The following is an 11,450-nucleotide window of genomic DNA, read 5'->3' on the forward strand; positions in this document are numbered from 1 at the left end:
AGCCCATCGATACCACAGCATAAAGACAGGGCCACAGCATCTAATTAACTCCCAGGATTTTTCCTTCAGAAAGGGCATTGTTTTAAGGGTAGCAATTACAAGCAGTTACTGCCTCCTCATTTACTCCAGTATTTCTGACTCTCTCATTGGGATTTAAGAGGGAACAATTAGGCTTGGAAAAGGGCAATGGTATGGTCCTTGCATGCCACCCCAAGTCCAAGTCACTGTGGTCCCAGAAACCCAGAGACAAGGATTGGATGGGAGTTTCATTGTATTCTTTCTATTGCAACTTGAGGACATTTATCTTTGACTCACATCTGTCTGCTTTTAATCCAAAATACCGTTTCAAAAGCACACCTACAGAATGTCTCTCCATGTTGTTGAAGGTCATGATCAAAAGAACTCTGAGTGAAAACTCATCAAGAGTCCAGGCAGGCGCTTCTGATGTTTCCATCTTCCCACTAAGGCTGTCTTTCTCTTGCCTAATGTCTGCCTCCTGTAGCTGCTGTCCCTATTCCAGTGGCACCTTGTGCCTAAGCTACCCACTTGTTTATACCATTTTCAACTCGTGGCTTACCTAAGTCCTGAATTCTCAACCATTTCAGTCTGTTTTGTCATTGATTATGCCTCATAAAATCAATTCTCCTTCTGATCTCTGTGGCACCATAGAACTATTTGGATCTTTACCTGCCCCTCCATCAAAGGGCTCTTTAAGAGCTGGCATATTTGGTTCAAATCGAAACCTTCACACTAAGTAACCAAAAGGCTCACAATTCTTTTACATTTTTTCCCCTAAAATATCAATAAGCTCAATTCTAAAATGTAGGCATGAATATTAACCTCCCAAAGCTGATGAGGTTGAGAACGACTCTTCTTTAAAAATACATTGCCAAAAAACTCAGGGATTTCTGTCTCTGAGCAGGTCTGATCAGAATGGATAATGGTGCCTTCTGCTCCCCCAGCCCTCAGAAAGCACAGGCTTTGGGCTGTCTTCTATTAGTCAAATAAAAAGGAAAGAGTCTATAGTTCCAATAGTTCTGCATTCTCAACTGTGCATCCAAAATAAACAAGACAAATGTCATAGCGACTCACCAGTATTATCTACTGCCATTTCCTTGTAGAGAAAACCTTTGGCTTCAGATCCAATGTGTGCACTTTGAGGCTCCCAGGACCCACAGGCTGTCTGAGATGACCCCTGCAGTTCCGGAGGAATGGAGGTACGATTAGGAACAATCATCTGTAATTTAACACAATAGCCAGGACAAAAGTAGAAGATGGGCCGAACAAGTCACAGCAGTAGGATTACAGAATACAGCCAAATGCCTAGATTTACCCGAGAGGGGTGAATACTGCCCTTGTTCGAATTAATTTCCCCCCTGTGTTTGTGATCCTTCAGGTTTGAAAGCTAGTGTGATAGACTTTTTGTGTGTTAAATGGGGGTAATTTTTTTACCCCATTTAAAATATTTTTTTCTTTTAGATTTGTTTGGTTGTTGTTTTGGGGTTTCTTTGGGTGTTGTTTTCTTGTTGTTGCTAATAAACTAAAAGGAATCTTTATCAACAGGAGAGGAGTTGGACAAGAGTGTACAGGTCTAGTACTTAGAGGACATGCTAAGGACTGAATGATAAAGTGAGATATAGGTTGTCACAGGCAGTGCTACTGTAACAGTGAGAAGGCCAGAGAATACCTCAAACCATTTCCAACAATGCTCTTCTTTATTTCTTTTCTTCTTTCCTTTTCCTTTCTTTTCTTTTCTGAGAGTCCCCTGTTATGTAGTCCAGGATAACCTAGACCTTGATGTGTAGTTTAAATTGGCTTTGAACTTGTAATACTCAGACTCCTGAGCAAGTGCTGGAATAAGTTCACGATACCCAGTTTATTTCCCATATGTTTCTCACAAAGAAGAAAACAAAATGTATTTAGAGCAAACTTTGGATTCTGCAATAAAAATCCCACCTTAGCTTTTGCCTTTCATTGTGAAATAGTGTCAAACTAAAGATGGCCTAATAGGTTTACAATCCTAAAACTTCTGCTTTCAGGGGCATAAGCAGCAGTTGGGACAAGAGAAGTAGAGTACAAAGGTTCCAAAGCTATGGCGCAGGCGCCAGGAGGATAAAGTAGCCTCTTAACTGTCACGGTCTATCTCTCATTCTACTAGGGGACAGAGAAGCAAGCATTCCAATGTGGTCACTGGACACCAGGCTGATCTCGTGAAAGGCCCAGTAGAACACACTTGGTTCAAACACGAAAGAACAGATAATTTACTGCCATTCAAGTCAAAATGGCTGCCCTGTACCAAAGAGCTACCTCTCTTTACTGTTTTCTTTTTTGACACAAAATAGTGCCTTTTGGTCTTGAGTTTTTAAATATCAAAGAAGGAAGTGGCTGCAAATGTCAAGTGTGTATATACACTGCACTCGTCATATCCAGCCGATAAAGCAAGCAGAGTGAAGAGCATCAGCTATCACCAAGGAGAGAGGATCACTAAAGAGAGAGGAGTAACAAAAGGGCAATTCAGCAACAAGGAGCAGAATCCAGGTGTGGCTCTCTAGTGATGGTTCAGAAAGCAGAGCCTCATCCAACACTAATCCAAGTGGTTCTGGTAAAAGAAGCTGGCAGTCCCATCCATCCACAGGGCAAGCCCCAGTGCTCTCATACTACAAGAAGACCTCTTTTTAGAACTCCTCAAGTCTTTTTTCTTTCTTTATTAACTTGAGTATTTCTTATTTACATTTCAATTGTTATTCCCTTTCCCAGTTTCTGGGCCAACATCCCCCTAACCCCTCCCCCTCCCCTTCGATATGGGTGTTCCCCTCCCCATCCTCCCCCCATCACCGCCCTCCCCCCAACAATCACGTTCATTGGGGGTTCGGTCTTAGTAGGACCAAGGGCTTCCCCTTCCACTGGTGCTCTTACTAGGCTATTCATTGCTACCTATGCAGGTGGAGCCCAGGGTCAGTCCGTGTTATAGTCTTTGGGTAGTGCCTTAGTCACTGGAAGCTCTGGTTGCTTGGCATTGTTGTTCATAAGTGGTCTCGAGCCCTTTCAAGCTCTTCCAGTTCTTTCTCTGATTCCTTCAACGGGGGTCCTATTCTCAGTTCAGTGGTTTGCTGCTGACATTCGCCTCTGTATTTGCTGTATTCTGGCTGTGTCTCTCAGGAGAGATCTACATCCGGTTCCTGTCAGCCTGCACTTCTTTGCTTCATCCATCTTGTCTAATTGGGTGTCTGTATCAAGTCTTAATAGGTCTGGTCAGTGCTATCTGCAGAAGGAACCTGTTGTTTAAGACCAAGCTATGGTAATCTGATAACAATAGAGAACTGCAAGAACTGGGATCAACTACCACATCCAGGGTTGGGGAGGAGAAATACCTAAGAGATTCATGGAGAAAAAGGGGTGGGACATTATTTACTAAAAAGTACTGAAGCTCAGGAGTCATCAGGGGCAAGAGGATTGAAAGAATATGAGTTAGAGGCAGTAGATGACCACATCAAATTAGTATTTTCCAGACCCAACAGTCTAGTCATCATCGTGACAACAGCATGCATGTGATATAATATACACAAGCCTTGCATAAGATCATGTCAAGCAACAATCCAAACATGAGGAGAAAGATGGCCATAGAGTCTTACCCTATTCAGTGAACTATTGGCAATCGATGGCTGTTGAGAGAGGAAGAATAAATATTCTTTTAAGAGTGTGACCTCTGTAGGTTGACCGATGGATCACTCCCACACCTGGAAATATATGGATAGCACAAATTAGATTCCATGGGTTTAACAAAAAGAGGTCATAAAGTTAGGAGGTTAGAGGAGTTGTTATAAGAAGTTGGGATTAAAAGGAAAAGTTGGGGTAATTACAATCAAAATATTTCACATGAAATTCTAATGTTTTTAAGTGCAATTAACAAGAAGCTCAGATCACACAGAGGTTTCATAAATGAAAACATTGCCTTCTGTGTTTTATACCTGAGCCCATCACCTGAACATAATCAGAGTCTGATCATGGAACCATGTATCTGGCATGAGATTCATTGTCAATGTGTTTGAGAGCTCAAAGCTCTAGATTTCAGATTTCTGCAGTTTCATCCTGAGAATGCAGTGTTTACTGATCAGTGGGCTAGGCCAGCATAAGACCTGGTGTTCCTACCCAGCAACCACTTACAGTATCTGCTTCTGCCCCTTCTCAAGTTTGTCAGAGCACACCACTTGTTTAGAACACTAGCTACCGAGGGGTGCACAGTCTGAAGAGTCTGGCGACCATTTGAAGAACTGCTCAGCCTACAGTCTATAAAACTAAGAGTGTCCAGCAAAAGCTTCTGGTGTGTGAAGAATGACAGGGAAGACGTCAGGACTCTCTGATCACTGGATAAATAGTCTGGGTTCACAACAGCTGAAACAGAAGGAAAGACAAGAGTTCTAAGTCTCAGCTAAGCCCTTTCTACCTGACTGATGCCAATTTTACAGGATTCAGAAAATAACCACTCCAACTCTTTATCTTTTTATTGGTTTCCCCTTTACTATTTTTACTATACTTATAATAGGATTTAACTTTATTTTTATTTTGCATTTTTTCTCTCCTTACACGTATATGATTTTGCTTAAGAAAAGTTTTTCAACAACTTTATCTTTTGCTCTCTTTCCTCTTCATAGCAATCTTCTAGGCTCTTCTCTTTCATTCTTTTATTAAATCTTCTCTCTTTTTCCTCATTTTATTTATGTACTAATTTTATTTGTAATCTAAATATATTTTAAATTCTTAAAACAATCGACATTACTGTTGTTATCTTCGATTCTATGGTTGATCTCATTAAGGGTAGTTATACATCATATTTAATTTGGAGTTGCTGTTCTTCCAGCAATTCATTTCCTTTCTCCTCTGTTTGGGGTGATGAATGGGTATTGAACCCTCATGAATGAGTTACTCACTAACGAGATTCCCCAAATATATAAGAAGAAATATCTAGAATAGCATACACATAAATAACAGCACAGCAAAGAATGCATTTGGTGAAAGAATAGATAAAGATAGGGGGGTATAGAAGAATTACATTCAGTTTAGTGAACAAGTAAGCCTCTAACAGAAGCAGGAGAGAAAGAAAAAGCAAACAAATGTTTCACTATCCCAGAAACTCATCCACCAAATTATAGGTAATGGTTATGACTTTCACTTACGGTGTTAAAAGAAAATAGTAATGACTCCAGTTAAAGGACACAGAGTAAGTGATTGGAGTATCAACAGAATCCATTTACCTACTGTTTACAAGACATACACACCATTGGAAAGACACGAATGTACTGAAAGTCAAGTGTGGACATGGAAATACCAAGTCAACGGAAGTTGAAAACAAATGAGTATCCAGATTTATTACTAATAAATGGACTTCAAGATAGAATTAGTAAAATAAGATGAAGGTCATTAGATATTACTAAAGGGGAGGAGCCATCAAAAAGTTGTAATTATTTTCAACACATGTGCCAATTACAGATGAAAGAAATTTCAGATTTAAACATCATCATACTGTGCATCAAATAGATTTAACAGGCTACTATAGAACATACCCTCCAAGAACTATGCAATACATATCCTTCTCAGCAACATAGAGAATTTTCTCTAGAGACCAATTTTAGTCTAGAAACAAAGTCTTAACAAATATGAAAAATCAAAATAATGTATTATATTGTATAATATCTTGGAGGTAAGGGAGAGTGAGAAGGACATAGCAAGAAAGGGAAGGCAAAAGTGGACTCCTTCTTGTAACTCTTGATTGTTCCCAGATGACAAGGCAGGAAGGCACAAGGGAGGCTGTCTAATAGAACCAACAGGGGAAAGGGGAGAACCTTAAGACCCTATAAAACACCCAAGCCAGGGTCTGGCTAGCAAGCTGCCAGTGTTGGGAACCCTCCTATCTTGTAAGGAGCTGTCGTTTTGCTTTAATAAACTGTCCTTGATGCTTCCTCCATAAATTAGTCCTCTGTCTTTCCTAGAAATTCAGCTCTTTGCCCTTTATGACCACCACCTCCTCTATTAGAGAGAAGAACAAAACAACAAAGAAGACACAAATATATGAAGATTGAACAATACACTCTTGAATGGTAACTGGAGAGATCAAGAAAGAGGTTAAAATTTTACTAGCTACAAATAAAAATTGGAGAATAATATAATTAATTATTCTTTGGGATACAGCAAAGGGAGTGTTTATAACATTGAGAGCTCATGCTATATATCACGATGATTTTAAATAAATAACTCAATGATGCACCTTAGTTTTTAGGAAAAAACAAAAACAAAACAAGCCCCAAATCCTTAAACAATGAGACCAAAATGGTCGGAGTTGACAGTAACTAACTGCAGATAAAATCAATAATGCAAAGAAGCAATGATCAGATAGCTGAATGTTTGTGACAAGAATGATGAACTCTTAGTTAAACTACCCAAAAGAGAGAGAAAGGGAAGGATATATTAGTAAAATTAGAGATTATAAGGGCACATCAAAACAATGGAATTTAGAGAAATGTTAGGGAATAATTGAAAAGTAATATTTCAAAACATGGGAATTTTTTAAAAAAACTAGATTTCTAAACATATTTAACTTATTAAATTAAATCAACAGACTATAACCAATTCAAAACAGATCTATAGTGAGGAATAAGATTAAAGCTATAATAAAGAGTCCCCCAAAGAAATCACTACGTATCAAAATAAATCACTATACCAAATAAATCACATAACTATATATCAAATAAATCACTATACATCGACTTGTATAATAATCAATTCAAAATTCAGTATCTTGAGACAGAACTGGCCTTAGTTCTAGGACAGCCTGGGCTATAATCTGAAGATCTTTTATCAAAAACTCCAGAAACTAAAAGATTTTAAGATCCAAAAGTCTGAAATTAATCTCTCAGGGGAAAAGACAAGAATATACTTGGAAATACTAGCAAAGCAAAGAATTCAGAGTCCAGCAGCTTAGGAAACAACAGCGAGAAATGACAACTGAAATTAAAAATCTGTTCACAATAAGAGGAAAAAAATAATAGAGAGACAAACCTCAGAGTGGAAAAGATTCTTGCCATTGATATTTCTGACAGGGTGGTTAATATCTGAGAAAGAAAATACCTCAAAATCTTTAAAGAAAAATAATTTCCAAAATTGGCAAATAAGTTGAAAAGATAGTTCTTAAAATAAATATAAATTGTCAACACACACACACACACACACACACACACACACACACACACGAAAACAGTGTCCCAGATCCTTAGCCATTGAGGGGTAGGGGCAATTAAAACTCCATGGAGATTTCTCTCATCATACTTTGAATAGTTGCCATCAAGAAAACAAGTATCAATAAACATTGGTGATTGGAAGGAGCCTATATAGAGCTAGTAAGGGTGGAAGATGATATAGACACTAGGAAATCCAGTATGGAGGATCCCCAAACACACCAAGGCCCTGGCCCAGAGGAAAAATAAGTCTTCACACCACAGAGCTACATGTACATCTATGCTCACTACGGTGTTATTCATGGTCATCATGCTATGGAACCAGTGTAGGTGCCATGAACAGACAGCTGGATGAAGGCAGTGTTCTGTGCACACTAAACACTGAGTGACTTGCAGAAAAAAATGGATGGAGCTGGAGAACACCACGTTAAGTGAAACATGCCAGACTCAAAGGGACACTTATCACATGTTTTTATCTCATGCAGAATCTATTTTAAAATATGTTGCGTCTATGCTCATATGAGTGTACGTGTGTGTGACTATGGCTTAGAAGGAAAAAAAAACAAAAAAGGAAAGATAGAAAAATTAAAATAAATGTCAGTTATCAAGAGCTTTCTCTCCTAAGCTGAATCTAGATTTAAAAACCTACTAATTATCTATCAGTCAACTTTCTATGACCTTAAAGTTGAAGCTGATTTTTGTGGGTAGCCGCGTCTGTAGTTGCATCATGAGGTCAGAAGAGGGAAAAATGAGAATGTGGCAGAAGTGAGGGGGTGGGGATAAATAACAGGAAAATGAAGTGATGCCTTCATGGGAATGGGATGGGGGAAACCATTACTTTACACACTAATTAAAATGTAATTTAGAAACCATACAAATAAAAAGCAAGGCTGCAGAGACCTCACTCCAGGCTGATGGATATTTTTACCAATCATCTCTGGGGCCCTGCCTTGTAGGTACCTGAACTCTCTGGGAGCCTCCAGTGGTCACATGCTCTGGTCTCATTTTCTGGCTCTCTTGCAAAGGAAACCTCTAGGGACAATGTATGGCCCTGGATTCAGAAAGCTTTATTAACTCAAGACACTGAAAACTGATATCCCAGCAGCCACTGCAAAGTACTTTGATTTGAAATATATCACTTAAATGGCTCCATCCATGCTAAGCAAACAGAAGCCAAGGGCAGTATTTTTCTCTCTAAAATCCTCTCTTTTTTTTTTTTTTTTTGATCCAACACATGGAAACAGAGAACAGAGAAACATTTAAGCTAGCATAGCATGCAGAGAACTCCTCCTTGAGACCCTAGGAAGTAGTGAGCGTTTCCTCCATTTTCACCAAGAGGTACTTAACTCTCCCCATAGTACAATGATTTAGAGGATGTACACCTTGCCCTGGACTAGATCTGACATTCCATTGCTAGTGAGACGATAACCACCTCTCTGCTCTCAGACATTTTTTGGAATGTACACTTATATATTTTGCTTGTGGATTATGCCTTTAGTCAATACCCAAAAGGAAAACAGCGGGGCAGAAGGATTAGAGCCATTTTCTCTCAGAACACTGCTTCTTGGATGCAATGGCAGCTCTGTGAATTGTAATAGTCACTTTAAAATTAGAATTCAGTTGAATACAACTTAATTTCAACATTTCTCATCCAATGACCCCAGACTTTCTATAGAGTGCAGGGAAACTACAAATGACTGATGTTGACAGTATCAGTCAGAGAGATCAGATAGTCATCTAGTGTGATGATGGCTTATTAATGCCGAAGAATGACAGCATGGTAGAGGGGGTCATAGGAACATGTGTGGTCTCATCAGAGAGTTTGGAAGCGATTCTCTGTGTCTAAGTTCATCTAACTCTCCCATTGACATGTACTCAAGCTGATCAAAAAGCAAAGAGCTATTGAACTGAAGGAGTCAGGCTTGCTTCTCTGCATAGGAAGCACGAGAAAGGGAGGGAGGGAGGTAAGGAGGGAAGGAGGGAGGGAAGGAGGGCAGGAGGGAGGGAGGGAGGGAGGGAGGGAGGGAGTAGAAGAAAAGGTAGAGACAGACAGTAAGAAAGAGAGGACAGAAACAAAGAAGAAGGAACACATATTTCACTTGGGTGCTTTTAAAAAGTTATAGACATTACATATTATACATGAATAATATTACATATTATGCAAACTGTGTATCACGTAATATATATCTGTGCACAAGCACCGGGGGCAGAGCCCTATTCTATCAGTCTTCATCTTATTCACTTTATACAAGGTCTCTTACTGAGCCAAGCTAGGTTAGTAGCCAGCAAACCCAAAGAATTCTTTTGTCTCTACCCCTGACAGCAACCTTAGGGTTACAGGATTAGGCATGGCTATACCTGGTTTCTATGTGGGTTCTGGTATCCAAACTTAGGTTTCCATGTTTGTGAAGCTAGCACTGTTACCCACTGAGCCATCTCTCCAGATCTCTTTCTGAAATGGGGCAGGGCTTCTATGGAACACAGACACACAGTAGCCTTATAGAGAAGGAATTCATGCAGCCAATATCTACCATTAGGTCTGACAAGATTAATCTTGACCCAAGTGGGAGTTTCCTTGGTAGGAGACCCCCATTTATCATTCATACCAAAACCCCAAAATATTTGTAGTTGGATATACCTGACACCCTCTAAAGTCATTTCAAGTACTTGTTAGGTTAGTACTGTGTAGCATTGCCTCAGAAAAACAGCCCACTCATGTTGTGCCCTCCCCACTTAAGTTCCTTCTGGGAAGAGCCACCTTGAAGCATACATATTTTGAAAAATAAGAAGCAGCCAGATGTCCTGGAAACTTGGATTATCTAGTCCTTTGAACTAGAGATGTCATTTCCATCTTCCCATTGTCTTGGAGAGGCACCTAGGCAGCCAACCATGCATAGCTCTTCTTCAGGGACTAATGGAAAAAAAATGAGTGCTACATCTACCCTCCTGTTGCCACAAGATCAGCCACATACCAGCTGTGGAAGCCTAGACCCAAGGAGACCACCAGGTCTTAGGTACACTTCCTTCTGGTTCCGAAAAGAAGACTAGACAGTCTGTTCTTGGAAGTTAAGGATTCTGAGACCCTGAGGAGCATCTGAGTGGCCTTGTTTGTCCTGGAAGTGATTGAACAGATCGTCATTATCAGTTGGAGCCATGAACACAGCACTTAGAAACTGGTGGACATCCCACTGGCCTTGCTGATTGAGACTTGACTTCTGACAGACACATACCATGTCTGGCTTCCAAGTAGCCTATATCGCTGCAGTGATCCACAGTTTGGATGGTTTCTGGAAATGGATAGGCATCGTATCTCTGCTGCCCCCATATCTGCTTCTCAGCCATGCGGACCCACCATAGAAACTTGCCTCAGATAATTTATCAAAGATGATGGGCATTCCACGTAACAGTTGTCCATCCCAGGCATAGCACCACAGAAATGGCTCTTTTTTTCTCCACCCTCACAGGCTCTAGAACCCAAGTTATGAGATGCCAACAATGTTTAGTATAGAATTATTGCTGAGATAGCTACACTGACAATACATTAAAGTGACACTCATATATCTTTTTAAATTAAATATTTTTAAAGATTTATTATATATGAATAACTGTAGCTGTCTTCAGACACACCAGAAGAGGGCATCAAATCTTATTACAGATGGTTACAAGCCATCATATGGTTTCTGGGATTTGAACTCAGGACCTCTGGAAGAGCACTCACTGCTCTTAACCACTGAGCCATCTTTCCAGCACAATTGACCTAGCTATACCGCTCCTAGGCATATACCCAAAAGATGCTCCAACATATAACAAGGACATATGCTCCACTATGTTCATAGCAACCTTACTTATGATAGCCAGAAGCTGGAAAGAACCCAGATATCCCCTCAACAGAGGAATGGATACAGAAAATGTGGTACATTTACACAATGGTGTACTACTCAGCTATTTAAAACAATGACTTCATGAAATTCCTGGTAAATGGATGGAATTAGAAAATATCATCCTGAATGAGATAAACCAATCACACACACATACACAATCTCACACAAACCCCACACATGATATGCACTCACTGATAAGTGGATATTAGTCCAGAAGCTCGGATTACCCAAGATACAATCCACAGACCACACGAAACTCAAGAAGGACAACCGAAGTGTGAATGCTTCAGTCCTTCTTAGAAGGGGGAACAAAAATATTAATAGGAGGAAATACAGAGAT

General features: G+C 39.8%; 1 pseudogene; it reads right to left on the reverse strand.

Annotated features, from left to right (window-relative positions):
• Actb-ps4 (actin, beta, pseudogene 4) overlaps window positions 1-10,571 on the reverse strand; it is a 75,021-nt pseudogene extending 64,450 nt beyond the window's left edge.
• Between the last annotated feature and the right edge of the window lie 879 nt (window positions 10,572-11,450).

This window comes from Rattus norvegicus, chromosome 1, assembly GCF_021556685.1.
Source record: "Rattus norvegicus strain SHRSP/BbbUtx chromosome 1, alternate assembly SHRSP_T2T, whole genome shotgun sequence".
NCBI lineage: Eukaryota > Metazoa > Chordata > Mammalia > Rodentia > Muridae > Rattus > Rattus norvegicus.